At 41.4% G+C, this 12,167-nt stretch overlaps 1 long non-coding RNA gene across 1 annotated transcript; it reads left to right on the top strand.

The window, feature by feature from the left end:
* Positions 1-3,718: 3,718 nt before the first annotated feature.
* On the top strand, positions 3,719-11,721 carry LOC144058717 (uncharacterized). Its single transcript, XR_013295464.1, has 4 exons — positions 3,719-3,854; positions 10,990-11,114; positions 11,446-11,539; positions 11,709-11,721. It is a non-coding gene; the product is annotated as an uncharacterized LOC144058717 (long non-coding RNA).
* The last annotated feature ends 446 nt before the right edge of the window (positions 11,722-12,167 follow it).

Raw genomic sequence — 12,167 nt, 5'->3', positions numbered from 1 at the left:
TACTGACGAAAAAAAGAATAATGTCAGACGAAACTGCCGACACGAGCAACAACCTCCAATGTTTGCCTCAACTACTCTGCTCACGCTCCCCGCCTCCCTTCCCATGAGTCACGTGATGCATTCACAAACAATTGGATATAAAACGTCAGAAAATAACTAAGATGAAGATGGGGGGAGGGGGGGAGAGTTCACTTAAAGTAGTAATAAATAATACATAATCTTCTAGTAATACACAGTTATCCTGTTTGATGGCATATAATAGTTGTATGCCATTACAGAGGATTCCATCCATGCTTTCATATATTTATAATGTTTTCGTACAGGATTCCATCCATCTATACGACGGCGTATTAGGGCCACGTTTGAATATCAATTTTTTAGAGGGCGGGGGCAATATTCAGAGAAAATTTTTTGCCACTTTATAAAGTGGCAGATTTGCGAGAAAAAACACCGAAACTTACGAGAAATACACGTAGCGTACTACTCGGTTGTTTGTGCCAATACTTTTCGGTCGGGTTTTCAAATAAGGCTAATGGCTTTAACCATATCATGTTAAGCATTCGCACTTAGAAGCGTTGGGTACAGCCAGCGACGGTCCACACCCTGGGGATCAAGCATTTAAGTTAAATTGCTAAAATACATATTTACTTGTACATTTATGTTTCCAGAATTATTATTTACACATTCATACATTTTGATATGTATTTGTACAAGTAGCTAAAGCCTCGTTTCCACCAACGGTATCTACCCTACTCCCACTTGACTCGACACCAAAAAGCAGTGCGTCTCCACTGCCACGGCCACCACCCAGGAGCCCATCCACACCTTGCCAGTAATTTCATGTGAAAGCAACCGCAGCTAGTGTGCACACAGGCAAAAACAATGGAGAGCGCAGATGGGTTTTTTGTACCCGGTGCTTGATTTATGTCTGTTTCAGCCAGAAGACATTGAATACCCGTTAAACTGCATGGTAGTTAGCTGTGTGTATATGCTGATTGGGGGGTGGATCACGATCCCTGCAGCAGTCTCCTCACAGCAATGGAGAAGAAACTGTTCTGCAGCCTGTTGGTGCGGGCTCTCATGACTCTGAGTCTACTGGAAGGGAGGTTGGAGAAATGTGTATGTCCTGGGTGGGCGGAGTCATTGCGGATCTTTGTGGCCCGATGGAAGAGCCGGCTTGAGTAGATCTCCTCCAGGCATGGAAGTGGTGAACCAGTGATCCACTGAGCCGTCTTGATGACCCGCTGCAGTTGTTTCCTTTCTGATGCCGTGCAGCTGGCATACCACACTGTACATTCGTAGGTCAGAACACTGCCAATTGTACAGTGGTAAAAAATTGTCAACGAACGTGAAGGGAGTTTGTTTCTCTTAAGCGTTCTCAAGAAAAAGAGACGCTGCTGGGCTTTTTTAATGCGCACATGCTTTTTTAATGAATGTATTCACAGTCCAGCTTAGGTCCTCTAAGATGTGCAATCCGAGGAACTTGTAGTTACTGACCCGCTCTTCTTCTTCCCCATTGATTCTCAGGCCTGTGTGTCATGTGGTCTTTGTCTTCCGGAAGTCGATGATGAGTTCTTTTGTCTTCTTGGTGTTGAGGTTGAGGTGGTTGTCACTACACCAAGTTGCCAGTGCTCGGACCTCCTCCCTCTATGGTGCTTTATCGTCATTGCTGATTTTTACAACAATGGTTGTATCCCCAATTTGAATGTGGGTGTTGGAGTCATGGGAGGCGATACAATTAAGGGTGTATAGCGTGTATAGGACTGGACTCAAGACACAGCCCTGGGGAACACCGATGTTGAGAACAATAGTGGAGGATATGGAGGTGCCCATCTTGACATGTTGGGGTTTGTTCGTCCGGAAGTCCTTAATCCTTAAAGAGAGTTGCAGTGTCCGCAGTTTGTTGATCAGTCGAGTGTAGAGTAGAGTAGAGTAGATACCGGCGGTGGAAACGAGGCTTTAGTTGATGTGTCAAATCTGCTCCTCTCCGTCATTCACTTGCATTTACCTTAAGTGTGCTAGCTTCTGATTGGTTAGTGTTAGTCAGCTGATAGGGGATCAGGAAGTGTTGTCGCTCTAGCTTCCGTGTATGACGAGTAAAGTTTAAATTAAGATCTTCATCCTGCCTTTTCATTTTATAAACAGTGTCCCATGAACCACCAACGAATCCTCAACATTAGACCATAGCTACGTGTTTCTCGTAAGTTTCTGAGGTTTTTTTCTCGCAAATCTGCCACTTTATAAAGTCGCAAATTTGCCACTTTATTAAGTGTTTATAATTACATAATAATAGAAATAAACAAATGAGGACAACTGAATACAGGGAATGTGATTATTTATTTCCTGAGGAATCTTGTATGGAGCTCAGCAATAACATTTAACTTGTCCAGTCTGTTCAATGCTGCCGTAATAAATTGTAGGTCGACTACCACATCACCAGTTCTGTACTTCTTTGGAACATCAATCAGTTTCATCACCTCTGAAAGGCAGTCATTCACATAGTCTACAAAAATTTTTTTTTATAAATATTTGGACGACATATGGGTTGCACTCAGTATGGAATGCATCTGCCTGGAATTATTGTTATTTTTTGTTTCATAATTTACCATAAGTTGCATCCACCAATATCTTTCTCAGAGAATAGCCACCACTTTTATATTTGGGATAAACGATGCAGTGGGCGTGTATTTCTTCCTTTGTCATTTTCTGTGGTCTCCCAGCATTTTCATTATAATGTATAGCAGCGAGAATGATTCTGGAATTTAACGCAAAATTCCATATCTTAATAACAAATTGTGATACTGTGATAAAATAACTTGATAACTCAAAGTTCTACCTTTCATCCCTATCTTCTACTAGTCATGGACAAATGACGCTTGAAGAAGCACATTACATTTTTTAACTCCTCTAAATGGCATTTTTGGTTTAACAGATGCAGTGGAAATTTTATATATTTCCATTGCACTAGCCGTTATCTTTAAGCCAAGATCACCATCTAGAGGAGTAAAAACACACCTGCTTTTCATTCCTTTGTACAAGAACTTGTACAGCTTTGGGGCAAAGTGATTCACCACACTGTGAAAAGCTTCCACACCACTGGTCTGTCCGAGATCGGACATCTTCATGACATCGTTGGCAAACTGCCATGTTTCGGTTCTCTGGGATTGGGTTTTTGTTTAGTTTTGAGTGTCTGTGTCCTTTGTCTGTGTCATCTGCAGTGACGTCTCTGGCCCCAACAGATGCTGCTGTTGAGCACTATGAAGGCTCATAATTGGTCTACTTTATAACTAATAATTTATAAAATTTTATTCTAACTTTCTAAACAGGAGAGGGCCCGCCCCATGAGCGCGTGTTGAAGTGGATGAGCCACGCATGTCCCAAGCTGCTCTCCAGAGGCAGCTATGGGGCCACATTAAATGGGCCCATCGTCCAATTGAAATACAGGACTGATGTCACGTGACGTCAAGACCCAATTAACACACGCTCAGTTCTATGGGTTCTTTGCACAAATCCACTACTTCCTGAATACAATACCACTCCATTTGCTGTCTTTCATAATTGGACAAACTGATTAGTGTGTCTGGCCATTGTTGTTGCGGTTACTGAGGTCAGGCACACCTGGATTAATTAGTTTGTCCAATCATGAAAGACAGGAAGTAGTGGATTTGTGCAAAGAGCCTATTTCGTCCCTCCCGACTGCCGTAGCGGTGCTGAAAACAGCACACTGTCGTTTTGGCGGATGGCAGCATACAACAACAACAACAATAAATGAATAAAGTAGATTTGTTGATGAGACGGAGGGGGCAAAACACTGCAGCTGTCACAGTATGAAGGAAGCTTGTTGATCAGTGAAGGTGAGATTTTGCAAGAATGGTCACCTTATAGCAACACTGTTTGTTGTGGACAGCACACTTTTCACTAATTTCAGCAAAACTTTTCCATATGTTGAATTTGAAGCAGCAAAGAAAATCTGGCCAATTGGAAATAAAGTTAAGCTAGAAAAAAACTGAGCTGAATGAACAGCACTGATGAGTAGCATTTTTATTTTGATCTATGGCTGCTCAATTAAAGAAAAAATAATTATCCCAATTATTTTGGTAATAATTGAAATCACACTTATTCAAATGATTATTTTTTGATACAAAACAAGAAAATGTTTAAGACAAATGAAATTATTTGAAACACTGTAATTATGTTCCTTTTGGAGCAAACACGATTTATTAAATTAGTCATTTAAAAATAAAAAATGTGCAAATATATAATTTTTAAACAACTCAAAATTAGTATTAATAATATTTTGTTTTTGTTTACGATTATGCCAATTTTGTAATTGTGGCGTGTAATTGAAATAATAATGTAATTGGATTTCAATCAATTGCACAGCCTATTTGGAACCATTCGAAGGTTTTATTTATAGCCTTAATTTGTAGGGCTATGAATAAATGGTAGGCTACTTCATTTATATTCCGCTTTTTCACTGGATTGTGATCTTGAATTGAATTAGAATTTTTTTGTGTAGGCTTTGCTACTTGTGGATGTAAAGTGCCCACGTTTGTGCCCCACTCAACTTTGCTCGCCAGAGACGCCACTGGTCATCTGTGTTTTGTGATGTTGCCCCTGTGAAATCTGTGTTGTTAATGACAACTCTTGTTCATTCACATAATAGTTCATTATTTCCTACTGCATGTACTGTTTTCAGCAGTATTTTTCCGAGTTTATAAACAACTTGTTCTGTAAATAGTTTTACTATTGTGATCAAAAACAGTGAATATTCATTTCCAGACTGTTCTGTAAATATTTATTCATAGACTTAAAAAGATTCCTCTCATAAAAAAAAAAAAATGTTCTAAATAGTTCCCTTGTTATTGTGATAAAAAAAATGAATCTCAATTCTCAGACTGTTCTGTAAATATTCATATATATAAATTTCATAAAAACTTTTTTGAAGAAAAGTTCTTCTTTTGTGATCAAAAGCATTGATTATAATTTTTATTAGGCTGTTTTGTCAATAGTTTTCAAACAAAAAATATAGAATTTTTTGATTAATCCATAACAATTCAAACAAAATGTTATTTTATTTTTTATTTCGTACAAAAAAAATATAGTAATGCAAGCCCCACCTATGTTTGTTAAGCCATGCCCACCTCCCATTAAACCACACCCATTCCCGGTTTATGCCACGCCCACTTTGAATACAGATAATGGTCGAACAGATGCAGATATAGATAGTGCTGTACTCGCTCATCCCTAACATATATATGCTAGCCTACGAACTGTACATGTCTAATCTGTACGTATACGTATCGTTTATACTGTAGTCTGCCTGTGAGAGGGAGTAAGATTGTGAAGTTGCTTAAAACAGTAGTCTTAACATTATGTGTATTTTAAAGAATATCCTGTATATATTTTTATGTTTTTATATTATCAACTGTCGTTTAGAGGCGCCGCTCAACTTTCTCAAATGTTTTGTATTTTTCCATGACATATGAAAACAGAAACTTAACCATGTTTATATGAAACGAAACTGAAACTTAACTGTAATAAAAGCGACGAGGTGGCCGGGGGAGGAGAGAGAGTCGGACGGAGCCGAGCGTGAGTTAAGTTCTCGCGTCTCCTCTTCTCTCCCAGCCGCGGTTGCATTAAGACAAACAAGCAGCTTCTGCCTCCTTTTTCCTTTGTGCACGGTCGGTAACTAAGGGGATCTGTAATATCAGACCCAACATTTAACTGGTGCCGAAACCCGGGACCTGCATCTGGACGGACGACCGCCGCCGAACCGAGGACACCGAGAATCTGTCGACAGCGTCTCCCCTTTCGGGACGGGTCTCCCCGCTCCGGCCCCGGCCGTTCGCCCGGACACCGGGTCCTGCGAACCAGACCGGCACCGAGGACTAACAGGTATTATGCTGTTTAATTATCACGATTTACACAAAAGTTTGAAAAAGGAACACTAAATATACTGTAGAAGTAACATAAAATAGAAAAGTGGGGAGTAAAAGCAAAGCGCTTGGGCGTTGGCCCGTGAAGAAGAAAAACCCATGGTATATATGATCCGGGCATCAAAGGGATCACGGTTTTATTAGATGAGATCCATAATACTTTTATTGACTAGTTTTTAACTTGTTAAATAAAAGTGTAGTTTTCGGGTGCCGGGTAGAGGAAATTAAACGTTGCCGTAAATACGTAATAATTTACACCTCCCCACTCATTGTTTACCAAAATATCTGTGTTCAATATAACTAAGATTTATCAGGTCAGAACAGAACTGACTGCGATTAAAAATAATCGCCTAAAATACAAAACATGGTTTTAAATTAGAAAATGGTGCACCACAGAAAAGACTGAGTGTTTGTGTTTGTGTGTGTGTGTGTGTGTGTGTGTGTGTGTGTGTGTGTGTGTGTGTGTGTGTGTGTACTGTATGTGTGTTTGTGATAAGGAAAGGAGGGAGAAACTGCTGCCCGCTCCGGAGTAGAAACAATGGGCCAGTCATTGAGAAAAGAAATAGAACAACACCAGGATGTTAAGTTTATTGCAAGCTTTGACGCTAATGCGTGCAAGTATCTGGAATCCTGGGTGACCAAGTATGATTTTAACCCGTCTTTGAGAGATGTCAGGAACAAAGAGGAAGTTAAGAAAAGTTTAGTGGAGAAAAGAGCAAAGAAGATTAAAAAGGGAAAGAATGTAGAAAAATTGGAAGCACAACTACGTGCTGTTGAAGTGTGGATAAAACAGTGTAAAATGAGGGCAGAAAGCATTTTGGGAAGTGAGAAAAGAAAAAAGGAAAAGACAGAAAGAAAAATGTACCAGATGAAGATAAGGCCAAAGAAGGAATCACACCAGTAATCATGAACATGGTAAAAGCTGGAGTGCTCATAGAAGCCCCCAAGGTAACTTGTAACACTCCAATCTTTCCAGTAAAGAAAGCAGACACCACGACCTGGCGAATGGTCCACGACTTAAGAGCCGTAAATCAGGCAGTAAAACAGAGAGCCCCCTGCGTCCCCGACCCCCACACTCTACTCAATGCGCTGAAGCCACAACAGAAATGGTTCACAGTAATTGATCTAAGCAACGCCTTCTTTTCCATCCCATTGCACGAGTCTGCCCGTCATTGGTTTGGTTTCACCTTTAATCAAAAGAAGTACACCTATACGAGACTACCCCAAGGCTATGCAGAGAGCCCCACCATTTTCTCTCAAGAAATCAACAACTGTCTGAGCCTCCATGAACACAGTGAAACCACTCAAATCTTGATTTACGTAGATGACATTCTCATCGCCAGTCCAACCAAAGAAGAAAATCAAGAAGAAGCAGTGAAACTGTGTCAACACCTGGCAAAGACAGGAAACAAAGCCTCACTGACCAAACTACAGTGGACTCAGACCGAAGTAGTTTTCTTAGGTCACATCATATCGGCAGAAGGAAGAAAACTAACCTCTGATCGGAAACAAGCTATCCTTGATGCCCCCAAACCAAAGACCAAAAGACAGATGATGGCCTTCCTAGGCCTAGTGAACTTTTGCCGTCTATGGGTTCTGGACTTCGCCGAAATAACGCAACCACTGGTGGATTTAATTTACCAAGAAGACATCGCCCTGGCCGATCCCATCACATGGACGAAAGAAGCTAATGAGAAGTTCAATCAGATAAAACAGACCATCACAAGCACAGGCCCCTTGGGCCTACCCGACTACAAGAAACTGTTTACCCAAACAGTGGACTGCAAAGACGGATTCATGACATCCGTCCTACTCCAACAACATGGTACACAAATGCGACCAGTGGCCTACTACTCAAAGAAACTTGATGCTGTCGCCAGAGCCCTGCCCCAGTGTGTCCAAGCAGTGTGTGCCGCAGCAATGGCTGTCCAAGCATCCGCCGAATTGGTGTTGTTCCATCCCACCACTCTACTAGTAACACACTCAGTAGATGTTCTTTTGACTCAAACAAAGATGTTATTTCTCTCACCAGCAAGACATCTTGGCCTAACAGCTGTACTGTTGTCCCAACCCCATCTTACCATCAAGAGATGCAGCACTCTCAATCCTGCAAGTCTCCTCCCAGTGGAGACAGATGGGACACCACACAGTTGCACAGAAGCCACCGAGGAAATCTGCAAACCAAGAAGAGATTTGTTAGACACACCCTTACAAGAAGGAGAAGCAGTGTTTGTAGATGGTTCCTCAAGCAAAGATGAACTAGGCAACACCAACACAGGCTATGCAGTGGTCACACAACAAAAGACACTGAAGAGCGGACGATTAATATGAAATCTGTCAGCACATGCAGCAGAACTCATCGCGCTAACAGAAGCATGTAAATTATTCAAAGACAAAGCAGTAACAATTTGGACCGACAGCCAATATGCCCACTCGACATTGCACATCTTTGCCGCCATGTGGGCTCGACGAGGAATGAAAACATCAACAGGAAAACCTGTTCAACACGCCAAATTACTCACTGACCTTTTGGCCGCTGTACTGCTACCCTCCAAAATAGCGGTATGCAAATGCAAAGCTCACACCTCAGCAAAAGACGCCGTTTCTGTAGGAAATGCAAAAGCAGATTTGGCAGCCAAGCAAGCAGGCCAAGACAAAACAAAGATCGTCATGCTCGCCAACCACAAAGAAACACAACAACATTCCAAAACAAGTACTAATTGACATGCAAAACAACGCTCCAGACAAAGAAAAAACACTATGGAAAATGATGAACATTGAACTCACCCCAGAAGGCCTCTACCACAAAGAAGACCGATCAGTCATCCCCCGCAGTCTGTTCCACGCAGTAGCCACATTGAGTCATGAGAAGTCCCATGTCTCAACAGGAGTGATGATATCTATGGTAGAACAGACAATGACAATATCACAGGGCTTACAAACCTATTTTAAAACTTTTTGTAGGTCATGTATGGTGTGTTGTCGTCACAATGCTCAGGGAAACTTAAGACCACAGAGAGGGAAATGCCCAGTGGGCTCCTACCCATTTGAAGTTTTACACATGGACTTTATTGAACTACACAGAAGTGGTCAGCACAAGTACTGTTTAGTGTTAGTAGACTCACTAACTAAATGGGTTGAACTTGTTCCTTCAAAACATCCAAACGCCCTCACAGTAGTTAAAGCTATTTGTAAACACATAATACCAGAACATGGCATTCCACGAGTCTTGTGGAGTGATAACGGTAGCCATTTTGTAAATACCATCGTTGACAATAAGGCCATCCACTTAGGGATCACCCTAAAAAATCATTGTGCATATCATCCACAGAGCGCAGGCTTAGTTGAACGGACCAACGGTACTATTAAACTAAGACTCAAAAAGACCATGGAAGAAACCAAAAAAACATGGCCTGAGTGTTTATCTCTAGTAAAAACTTACATGAGAATAACGCCAAACCCGCAAGGGATCACGCCCTTTGAGGCAGTAACAGGCAGACCCTTTGTGCTCCCCTTATGGGAAAATCAGCCATGGTCAGACAAAACAGGAGAGGCAGATCCACTGACTAAATGGTTATGTGACTTGTTTAAAGAACGGACTGTGTCAAGAGCAAATGATCTGCCCTCTACCTCTATTCCCCCTGCACAGGAAACGGTGACCCCGGGTGACCTGGTGTTGGTGAAAGTGATAAAAAGGAAAACATGGTCGAGCTCACGCTGGGACGGCCCATTCGTTGTTCTCCTGACCACACCCACCGCTCTCAAAATCGCTGAGAGAGAGACGTGGATCCACCAGAGTCACTGCAAAAAGGTCACCGAACTCAGATAAGGGATTACCCCCTGATTCTTGTCAAAAAGAAGAAGAACAAAGGAGAAGATGACCCTTTTTCAGACATTGTTTGGACTTTGATCATTATAATGTTTATCTTATTATGTGTTATTTGTTCCTGCTGTATTGTCCCAATGTCTAAGAGGTTAGTCGCCCGTATGTTCGTGGCCCAGATGTATCAATATAACTTACTACGCGTAGAGGATTATGTTGACACTGTGGAGACCGACACAAAAGTGTGACCCTCATCTTATTGTGTTTTCCTAACTTCAAATTCAGTTCCATTCTCAGACCAAGAGGTTCTCGTCACCGTGCGGTGGGGGAGTTATGGAATTTTTTCCCTTTAAGTTAAGGGTTTTCGCCATTTCCTGAGAATGGTTCAAATGTTGTGAATCTATTAATGAAGTAATACTGAGAAAACTTAATTGTTTTAGTATTTACTGATGTCCTTTTAAATCCACAACAGGAGGGAATGTGAAGTTGCTTAAAACAGTAGTCTTAACATTATGTGTATTTTAAAGAATATCCTGTATATATTTTTATGTTTTTATATTATCAACTGTCGTTTAGAGGCGCCGCTCAACTTTCTCAAATGTTTTGTATTTTTCCATGACATATGAAAACAGAAACTTAACCATGTTTATATGAAACGAAACTGAAACTTAACTGTAATAAAAGCGACGAGGTGGCCGGGGGAGGAGAGAGAGTCGGACGGAGCCGAGCGTGAGTTAAGGTCTCGCGTCTCCTCTTCTCTCCCAGCCGCGGTTGCATTAAGACAAACAAGCAGCTTCTGCCTCCTTTTTCCTTTGTGCACGGTCGGTAACTAAGGGGATCTGTAATATCAGACCCAACAAAGATGGCTCCCCTGTCCCTTCAACGGCTTGCACGAGCGTGGATGGGCTATGGGCTATCCAGTAGTATATACAGATCAGTGAGACAAACACTGGAGAAGTGACAATGGCGGGTAATTCCAGTACAACATCACGCAAAATATTTTGCTGTAAAAGCTAAGGAAGTTGCACAAATTGACTACATATAACACGGCTATCCACCATTGTTGACAGACTGGTGTTTGCGCGCAGTCACGTGAGAATTGGAACATACGTCATTAAACAGGAGGAGCATACTATATGGTGTCCACATTGGAACGTATTTGTTCTTTTGGCCTGTGCCTAGTTTGCCTTCTTGTTTTGTTTAATTAAAATAAACTTTTTATTTTAGACTTCGCCCCTGCCTCCTCATCTCTGCTTCCCTGCATTTGGGTCCTCAACCACCACACTCTCTGACGCAAACGTGGTCTTTGATTGATGATTGAAGATTGATGAATGCGATCAGGTGAGTTGGAGGTGAGTATAAAACCAAACACGAAAAGACTAACTACAGCATTTCTGCAAGCGCGCATCATGCAGGTACCCGAAAGAGACTCAACCTACAAATTTAAGTAAAAGTTATTCTATCCGATCTTGAAACATCACGTAATAATGACGCATAGGAAACATCAATTTAATTTATTTGATCAGGAGTATATTATTTAAATTGCGACATTGGCCAAAACAACTCCAAGATAACGCTCGTAAATGGCGAGATGGTTATAATACTCGTCATTTTGCATGCCCGCAACTTATGTGTTTGTGTATTTTTATTTCATTTAATGAAACCTTTCCTTATGTCTCATAGGGAGCAACGAGATGACTGCACGCTTCATAACGCTGCGGGCGAAGCACGACAGCCTTTTTACAGGGGCCAAGTTTTCCGCATCCATGGCGTGGAGGTAAGAAACAATGAGCCATTTTAGGGACCCAAACATTTGAGCTGGGTATGCTGTGGATGATGTTCCATTCGCTCAAGATTCTCTAAAGCTGTGGTTTCCAACTTTTTTTGTGTTGTGTCCCATACCCTGACTTGTGTGATTCTTCAAAAATCCCCATGTGGTACGGGAGAGGGACGACGACGACGACTACAACGATGATGATGATGATAATCATGATGACCAGGGCCAACCTGAGGAAAGAGCAGTGGCAGCTGGAGGGCATAAGAGGAAGAGGAAAGAAGATGAGTTGGTAAAGCTCTACAAAATGGAATTGGAGCAGCATAGGGTAGAAAGGGAGAGGCAAAGGGTGGAAGATGAGAGGAGGGCAACAGAAAGGGAGGTGAATGAACGATTTTTGGTTTAATGGAGAAACTAGTAGAACAAAATAAAAGATGAAAAGAAATGTGCTTCCTTCTTATTTGGGTTAAAATATACTATGTAATGTAGGAGGATTTGGGTACTGGACTGTAAAAAAAATTAAGTACTGTGGTTCCTATCTATTAGCAGTGTACTCGATAAGTATACACATGTAATAGTTTTGCTGTCATATTTGAATCTTTTTTTTTTTCAGACAGAAAAGAGGACCACC

The sequence above is a fragment of the Vanacampus margaritifer genome, chromosome 10 (assembly GCF_051991255.1).
Source record: "Vanacampus margaritifer isolate UIUO_Vmar chromosome 10, RoL_Vmar_1.0, whole genome shotgun sequence".
NCBI lineage: Eukaryota > Metazoa > Chordata > Actinopteri > Syngnathiformes > Syngnathidae > Vanacampus > Vanacampus margaritifer.
The sequence above is the reverse complement of the archived record's forward strand: the minus strand, read 5'-3'. Positions and strand labels throughout refer to the sequence as shown.